The sequence below is a fragment of the Sapajus apella genome, unplaced genomic scaffold, assembly GCF_009761245.1.
Source record: "Sapajus apella isolate SASKATOON/1434 unplaced genomic scaffold, GSC_monkey_1.0 scaffold36, whole genome shotgun sequence".
Lineage (NCBI taxonomy): Eukaryota > Metazoa > Chordata > Mammalia > Primates > Cebidae > Sapajus > Sapajus apella.
In genome coordinates this window covers 30,879,329-30,888,674 of record NW_022436976.1, presented here as the reverse complement: position 1 = coordinate 30,888,674, position 9,346 = coordinate 30,879,329, and the positions used below count along the sequence as shown (strand labels likewise).

The following is a 9,346-nucleotide window of genomic DNA, read 5'->3' as shown; positions in this document are numbered from 1 at the left end:
TAAGGGGGTTAGATGGTGCACAGCCTCAGAGGGCTGAAGACACAGACACTAGGCTGAGCTTCTAGAAACAGCTCTCAACACCAGCACAGAGCTGGCCCACCCAGGGAGCTACTGCGTCTATCCTAATCAGGAAGCACTAAACCAGAAGACCGCCCTTGACAGCGAGGAAGCAGTGTTGGACCCACACCCACAAAATGTCTTCCTCCTGCCGGTTTCTTCACTTGACTCAAAATCCCATTCATGCGCAGCTGATTGGAGAAACCAAAACCGCATTTGTGATGCTAGCTGCAAGCAAGTCTGGAAAACACAGTTTTTTGCTTTCCAGCCTTGGCATGCTGGGAAGGTGCTGGAACTGGGGATGAGCAAGCCTATTCACTGTACCCTCTACAGTTGGCTATCCTATTTTCAGGCCTGTTTCCTTTCACGGCTGTTTCAGGCATCTGTGCCCTCGGGCCCAGCTAATGAATCATGATTATTCTTAGTTATGACAACCGTCTTCCTCTTGCAGCTAGGGGCAGTCACGTAACCCAGTTCTGACCAATGAGAGTAAGGGGAAGTCTGCTGCGGGCCGTGAGTAAAGACTTCTGGGAAGACTTTTGTTTTTTAATAAAAGGGACAGCTGTAGATTGATGCCAGCTCTTCCCCTTTCATTCTGCCTCGAATGTCTGGAGCTCCAGCAGCTATCATGTCAGCGTGAGGATGCAAGGCCAAAGAAAAGGCTGGCAAGAACAGAAACGTGGAAGATCATAAGCTCTTGTTGGCAGTGTTGAGCTGCTGAGCTAACCGGAGTAAATGCCTCCCTCTAGAATTCTTGAGAAAAATACATTCATATTGATTTAAACAACTGCTAGTTGAGTTATCTGTTATTGTAGCTGAAAGTATTCCTGATGATAGATAATTCTTCCTCTTAGAAAGGATGTGACTGGACTGCTGATGAAGTGGTCAATCTATGAGATTAGATAGCTCACATATAGATTTTTAAGTCTTCCATATCCCCTCTTGAGGCTTAAATTTCCATAAGAACAAACAATGCCACCTTTCTCTGGGGAAAGGAGAGGAACTTTCTAGGAGTCTAAGAAGAGGGGCTGGTGGTGTGAGCAGGAGATACCTGCGACCCTCCCTTTTCAGAGCCCAGTCAGGGGATCAGTGGAGAATGGGGATCTCTGAGAGCACAGCTGAGAATTAGAGGAAATGCGGGAGCGATCAGCGGCATGGTGACCAGCCTGGAGGTCATGGCGGCCATGACTGACCAGAGAGGAGATGCTGATGGGCAAGTGGACGAGAGACAGAAAAAGTAGAGAACAGAGTTGGTCTCTGGGACCAGGAGAAGAGTGTTGGGGAGATGACACCCAAATGAGGCGACTCAAGGAGAAATGAGTTTTCCAAGTGGTGGCCTCAGGCACTGCTGTGTTCAGTCCTCTTCTTCTGGTCTGCACAGTGCAGGAGGCAGAGGATTGAGGCTGGCTGTAAGAACCAGGGTTCAAGTGGACGATGTGTAATCGTAAAATGTTTACTCTCTCTGTTTGCTGTGAGCTTCCACCCATTCCTTGTTGACCCACACAGCCAGTGAGCACTGGGTCCCCACTCTGCATGAGGCACCGCGCCAGGGACTGGTGATGGTGCAGGGAGAACATTCCCGTCTCTGAGGAACCCAGGCTGGTCATGGAGAAATAGAAAGGTAAACTGACACTTTTGGGGAGAGTTCAAAAACGAGTGCTCATCTGATTTGTGAATGCCTCCTCAGGAAAGGGATGGCCTGGCAGCAATGGGAAGGATGAGCAGGTGAGGGATATGGCCAGTGGGAGGAAGACCTTTTGCACTGGCTTAGGGGCAGGAGAACCTTAGGTTCCCAGTTGATTACAGCTGGAGTGCAAAGTTCAGGGGAAGAGATTAATAATCTGGAAAGGCACTGCAGCCTGGTTAAGTGGGAAAGAGTCAGGCTATGGAGTCAGAACTCTGACTCATCTCTGTGGCCTTGGGCATGTCACGTAACCCCTTGGAGCCTGCTTCCTCTTCTATGATGTAGGCACAATGGTTCTCTCCTCTTGGAAAAAGTTTCACTGGGGTAACAAATAACTAGAAATTATTAATTAGGAAAATGAATATAAAATAATGATCATATTATCTGGCACATGACAGGCATTTAAGAACGATTTAACCAATTCCAAAAAAGCATCTTCCCCCTAAATTTGCATATCTCTGATATTGAGATTCATTGTTGAGGCCTAAGTGGCAGCATCCTTCTTTCTTGTTGGCACATGAACTAATGGTGTCATGCAGTTGATGCCATCTTCCTTTCAATGAAATATGGTGATTCTTTGGAGTGTCTACAATAAAGAGCAGAAAACTTTTCTGTAAAAGTTCAGATAGTAAATATTTTAGGCTTTGTGGGCCTTATGGTCTCCGTTGTAATGACTCAACTTTGCTCTTGTATTGCTAAGGAAGCCATATACAATATGGAAATCTTAAATGGGTGTGGCTGTGTTCAACAAAGCTATTTTTGGACCCTGGCTGTTGAATTTCATACAATTTTTATATGTCATAAAATATTATTCTTTTGTTTTTCTGTCAGCCATTCAAAAATATAAAAAACTATTAGTTCACAGTCTATATAAAAACAGCCTGGATTTGGCCCACTGTGTCCCTATCACAATGATGTCTACTGGGAGATGGCCAAGAATGGCTTTTCGTCAGTGTCTGTGTTTTCTGCCTCTATGACTACCTGGACAGTTTCCAGAACACTTTCAAGCTTTACGAGGAATGATTTGTAATGGCTTTTGGGGGTATCAGCGGCAATTTGAATCTAGAAACTCAGCTTGGGTAGACTGGAATTGGGGATGTTTCCTGGAGGAGCTGCTTCATGAACTGAGTTTTGCAGGATGAATTCAATATGTGTGGTGCAGCGGAGAAACACAGGCCAAAATGTGGAGCAACTCTGTCCACATGTGGAGTCAGGCATGGCTAGAGAATAGGTGCTAAGGACCAGGGGCCAATGTGGAGTGATGGGCCCAGAGCATGCTGGGCCTTGGAAGCCAGGCAAAGACATTGATTCCAAGGCAGGAGTTCTTCACTTGAGGACCAGAGATTGGGCTTTAGATAGTCTACAAGTCTCTTGTAATTTATGCAAAATTTTGTGGAATGTTCATTTTTCTAGGAACAAAGTTTATACCTTTTATTGATTTCTCAAAGGGCAATGTAATCCCCACTAAGAAAATATGATGACGGCACTGAAGTGAGTGTGGAGTCGTTTGTGGTGGACATCATCAATCTGGATGGCTGCCTGCCTTGGCCAGTTTCCCACATCTCTAGGAAGGCCCTGGTATGCAGGGATGGGTCCCCATTGTCATTTCTTTGGAAATTACATAGTCCATAGTCCATGACATCACCCTGCTAATTTTGTATAACTAGGAATTATTAATTAGGAATTTTGTACCTACATGATTCTGCTGCCTGGCCACAGTTGACTGGTCTAGGGGTGGGCACCTCATTCAAGTGAGTGTCCCAGGAGTTTTAAAACCTAGAACCAAAGGTGGAAGCTGGTATTGGGGGTGACAGCTAGATGAAGATAAGGAATATACAGCTTCCGGTGATATGTGGCTAACATTGTCCCTCCCATAGTAGAAACTGGTATTGATTAGAATAGAGTAAAAACAATATACCAGGAAAAGTAAAAACACAAAACTTCAGGTGAGAATTCTGGTGGTATTGAGTCAAGGTACCCTGGCCTTCATCCCTGTCCTTTTCATGGTGACCTGAGGTAGTCCTATGTCCTAATATTAAATCTGTTCTTGCCTTACTTTATTCAGATTTGGTTTGTGGTGAATTAAAGAACCCTAAGCAAAGGGGGTGGCATGATCAGTGTAGCTGCCATGAGGGGAATGAACTGGAGTGAGGAGGCCAGGGGCCAGGAGGGAAGTTATTGCAGTGGTCTTGGGGAGAGATGAGAGGCCTGGAACAGAGATGGTTGTCTTGGTATGGAGGGCCAATGAATGGATAGGAAATGTATTTCCAGGGCAAAACCAGCAGACATGGTTATTGATTAGATATGGAGCCTGAAAGAGGGGAAGGAGAAAGGCGGGGGGGTGCTGGAACCGCAGGAGGTGCTCAGGTTACACCATGTGGCACTGGAAATCCAGGACTACGGTTTTGTGGTTTAGGAGGAGACTCGAGGCTGGATATGAACATTTATCAGCTGAGAAGTAGTAACTGAAGTCATGGCAGTGAATGAGGTTGTTTAGGGCAATGTGGTAAGGGCCATCACATGCTCTACCCAGTCCAGCATGGTCAGTGGACACATGGTCACCAAAGGAGGGGGACACAGAACTCTGTGAGGCTCTGGGGGGCAGGCTGCATATTTATTTTGGTGGTTGGGGGAGCAGTGACCTCATTTTGCAGCACTGGAGAAGGGGACCCAGGATTTACTTGGCTATGTATATTTATTCTTTCTTTATATCTTTCCTTTTCCTTTTTTGAGACAGAGTTTCATTCTTTCTCCCAGGCTGGAGTGAGGTGTTGCAATCTTGGCTCACTGCAAACTCCGCCCCCAGGTTCAAGCGATTCTCTTGCCTCAGCCTCCAGAGTAGCTGGAACTATAGGCACCCGGCCACCACACCCAGCTAATTTTTGTACTTTTAGTAGAGACTGGGTTTCGCCATGTTGGCCAGGCTTGTCTTGAACTCTTGACCTCAGGTGATCCACCCGCCTCTGCCTCCCAAAGTGTTAGGATTACGGTGTGAGCCACCACACCCGGCCAGTATACCTTTTCTTTTTTAAGGGCAAAGTAGCATGGGACTAAGGAGGTGGTAATAATCTGTGCTTGGTGGAAGAGAAAGAGGGCTGGTGGGGGACATGAGATTAGAAGGGGCAGAAAAAGAGAGCCAAAGGAGAGATTGGAGGTAACAGAAAATCCCCAGCCAGCCCAATGGGGATAAGGTCGGGGAGAGGCAGAGCCCAATGTGTGCAGGGTCATGCTGTGAGGCAGAAAGAATAAGGACAGAGTGTATGACAGATCTTGTTTCCATCCTGGTTAATTCAGCCCTCTGAGTCAGTTTCCCCATCTGTGAAGCAGGAATAGCAGCAGTTGTGGGGATTACAAATAATTAATCAAATTCAGGTATTCCTTGATATCTGAACTCTCTGTATCTGAATACTCATGACGATGGCTTGCAAAGTTTTACCTCTAATTTGCCGCCTTGATTGAATACCTGCCTGACCGGTCGACTTGTGTGCTAGTGACAACATTCATGTTGTGGGTGAGCCCTGTTGAGCGTTCTGTAGTGTGTACCGCAGCCCTGTCTCGGCTCTTTCTCCCTTTATCGGATTGTCCAAATGTGTTGAGCATCATTTGCTGGCATCTTCCTCACATTATAAGTGAAAGTATCTTCCACGAGATTGTAAAACCGGGAAGACAGTGAGTGAGCTTAGGTGGCCTGGAAACAGTCTTCATTAACAGAAAAAGCAGAAGTCATGAAGAGTATTAAGGGCAGGGGCATGTGCACAGAACAAAGCTGTCTATGTACGTGCCCATCACCCACGCCTGCGTCAGGCAGGCAAGCTATGATGACAAGAGAGTGTGGCCTTGACACAGCAGATTTGTCATAGGTAAAAATGCAATGACTGGAGCATGGTCCCAGGCTGTACAACTGTAAGCAGAAGAAAAGCAAACAGATGTGCACTTGGATTTCTTTTTTTAACCCAATGATTCATCTATGGCTTCAGATAATGGGTCAGAGCCATTTGCTCCCCGAATCTTAAATGTCAAAAAGAAAGGGTATTCCCAGTTCCTGGGATGTGGGCATGGACCAACCTCAGCCTCTCACCTACCACTTACAGCCACCACCTCCCCCTCTTGCCCCCGAACCTCACTCAGGAAACTATTGTATTGATTAGTGTGATTTTCAAATTGGCTTATTTATGTATTTCGTTATGCTAAGTGGCACTTGTAGTCAGTACATGTTTAATATACCATTTCAGTGTAATTAACATTACAGTACATGTTTATTGAAAGAAAATGTAATGTGCCTCTACCACTGTACAGTATCATTATGTATCAATTACATCAAATGAGGTCAATACTTTGTATTATGTAGAGATTGTAAGGCTTCATACTATGTGAAAATCCTTAGTAGTTTGTTAAATAGATGTTTAAGGGTGTTTTACTGCTATTCAGACAAATTGGCTGGGCTTTTTAGGTGGGCTGTGAATTCAATATTAATTTTTCTATTTAAAATAATGGAACGTAAGCTCCTTCTGTCCAAATTTTCTCCAGCTGCCTGGGAAGCCACAGTGGTTAAGGGGTCTCCAACTGTTCCAAAGAACAATCTGGAAGCTTCTACAGTGATTGAGAGGAGACAAACGCATCCTGGAGCTGTTAGTTAAATGACCTAAGGAAGCTAGTGTGCCAGAATCCCAAAATGTCAGAGGCAGGGGTATGGGGACCTTGGAGAGCAGGCAGGTCAACCCTCCCTGTCAGACAGAAGGGAAAACCGTGGCCCACCTGCAAAGGGACTGGCCCAGGGCTGCATGACGAACTGGTCATTAGGTGAAGCCAGATTTCCTGCCCCCAGTGCCAGTGTCTTTCCACTCATCTGGTCCATTTCAATTACTGATGGGGAAACTGAGGCCACAGAGAGCAATGACTTACTTGGCCAGGGTCAATCCACAGACGAATGGCAGAGTCAGGAATGAATCAGCATTGAGGCCTGTCACCATACTTAGACACCATCAAGCCCAACCTGGCACTCAGCTGTTGAGAAAGGAGGCCCAGAAAGGGGAGCAAGAGATGGCATTCCTACCAGGGTCTTGTTTTGCTGCCCCTGGTGTTCTGGGTTGGGTGGATGGAAGAGCAGATAGAGGTGCCATTCTCTGAGCCTGGGGAGAGGCATAGAGGGAAAGGATGATTTGGTTTGAATGGGCTGAGTGGGAGGTTCTTGAGGGACATCAGCCCCTGGGTGGTTGGAGCTGTGTCGGGGAGCGGGGGGGAATTGGTGTATGGGGCAGGAATTGAGGCAGGAAACAGGGTTCTTCAGAAATCCTGGGGTAGCAGACAGGTGATTCCAGAAGAGCCTCCGGATGCTGACTCAACAAAGTCCAGGATTTCTATTCAATTTGAATGGAAACTTGTGGATTAGGGAGTTCAATTCAAAATAAGAGGACGGAGCAGAGGAAGAAAGAGAACTAAGCCCCAGCATAGAGTGTCAGAACTTGAAAGGACACCCAACTTTTTACAGATTGGGAAACTGAGACTGGGAAGCCGCAAGGACTTATCCAAGAGCACGAGTCACAGTCAGGACCAGAACCAGCCCCTCCTGTCCAGCTGTCATCCCACCCACCCAATCTCAGCACATTGAGATTTTGCAACACTGACAGCTGGGCTGGCTGTGTTTTTTAGAATCTCTGTCAACAGAGGGAGCAGCTGGCTGTTTTCCAGAATCTGAGCCCTTTCATGGGTCTGCCTGAATCCCTGAGGTCACTCTTGGAGTTCAGGCTGTCACCAGCCCTCTCCTTCCACAGACCCTCCCGGTTCTTAGCCCTTCGTCCTGGTTCCCAGACAAGATTTCCTCCGCCCACTGGCATGCAGCTTCCCCAAGCTCCAGGGCTGCCCTCCCAGAACAGCAGCCCCAGAATAGCCCTGGCCAACTCACTTGGGCAAAATATGTATTCCAAGGAAGCTGAAGCCTTGAGGTTTCTAATTCGTTTCTTACTCACAGAATGTTGTTTCCTTTTTTAGAGCATGAACTCAGAGGACGCAGATTCTTCTTTCCATGAATAGGTTGTCTCCCAGGCACAGAATTCCAGGAACCAGCAGGGCCTTTCAAGGTTGTCTTAAAGGGAAGAACATGTCCCTTGCAGGGTGGCTGGAGCCAGCTCCAAGAATCTGAAAAAAATCATCTTGGCACCAAGTCTGATGCAACTCTGGACCCAACAGCAATCTTGGAGGATTTCCCACAACCTTAGTCACTCACCTTCAAATCATCCACACTGACTCAGACTCTCCTTCATTGAACAAATATTTATTGAGCACCTACTATGTGTCAAACCTCTTCTAGGCAATAGAACTTTTTTGATACAGCAGATTAAATAAACACAGTCACTGCAGTCAATAAATGAGTGTACCAAGAGGGGAATTGGAAAAGAGATTTTGGTACTATTTTATGTGTACATGGAATCAAGGGTGTTGGTGGATGGACCTGAGTTTGGTGTTGGATGGACCTGAGTTTAAACACACTCTGTTCTATGATCTTGGGTAGTCATTTGAATTTCTCTGAGCCTCAGTTCCCTCTATCCTTAGGTGGAAAAAAAAATTCCCACCTTATCCAGAATCAGTTAAATATAGAGTTAACCATATGACCCAGCAAGTTCATGCCTAAGTTGGAAAAGTTCATGCTTAATACGGGAAAAAAAAAAAAAAACATATTTTTTATCTTCCACACAAAAACTTGTACCTGAGTGTTCACAGCTGCGGTATTCATAATAGCCAAAAAGTAGAAGCAACTAAAATGTCTGTCCATCAAAGAAAAAGTAAACAAAATGTTTTATATCATACAATGGAATATTATTCAGCAATAAAAAAGAATGAAGTACCGATATGTGCTGAAACATAGATGAACCTTGAAAACATTATGCTACGTGAAAGAAGCCAGACCACATTATATGTTTCCATTTATGTGAAATGTTTAGAAATAGGCAAATCCATAGAGACAGAAAGTAGATTAGTAGTTGCCTCAGGCTGGGGGAAATGGAGGAATTAGGGTGTGATAGTGAAGGGGTGTGAGATTTTATTTCAGCGTGATGAAAATATTCTAAAGTTGCTTATGATGGGTGCGCAACTCTGTGAACACACTGAAAGCCTCTGAATTGTACACTAGATAAGTGAGTTTTATAGTATGTAAGTTACATATCATGAAGTTGTAAAAAGAAAAAAATCTTACCATGTGAGGCTCTTTGAGGATAAAATTGTAAGAATACAATGCACCTAGCCTAGTGTCTGGCACTTGGTACATATTCAATAGATGCTTTTATTCTGCTAATAATCCTTCACAGTTGGGCTTATACAAAAGGTTCAAATTATGTCCGTGTCCACGTACAGATGATAGAAGCTTTGGTCGTCCATGTTGTGCCTTGAGCAGACGTTCTTTCCTTACTCCCAGTGCCTGCCCTTTCTCTGCCTGTTCACATCCTACGTGTATCACAACCCAGCTCAGATGTCATCTCTTTGAAGCCTCCTTGTTGGTCCAGCTAAAAATCCTGGGGCATTTTTAGTGACCCTCAGAAGGGACATTCGGAGACAAGCTCTTGTCACTGTCTGGCTTGCTTCCAAATTCTTCTTGAACACACCATCTGTCCG

The 9,346-nt window shown here is 45.5% G+C and overlaps 1 long non-coding RNA gene across 1 annotated transcript; it reads right to left on the bottom strand.

Annotated features, from left to right (window-relative positions):
• Nucleotides 1-2,138: 2,138 nt before the first annotated feature.
• LOC116563719 lies at nucleotides 2,139-7,937 on the bottom strand. The gene is made up of 2 exons (XR_004274537.1): nucleotides 7,704-7,937; nucleotides 2,139-2,327 (listed from the first exon to the last, which is right to left on the bottom strand). It is a non-coding gene; the product is annotated as an uncharacterized LOC116563719 (long non-coding RNA).
• Nucleotides 7,938-9,346: the final 1,409 nt, after the last annotated feature.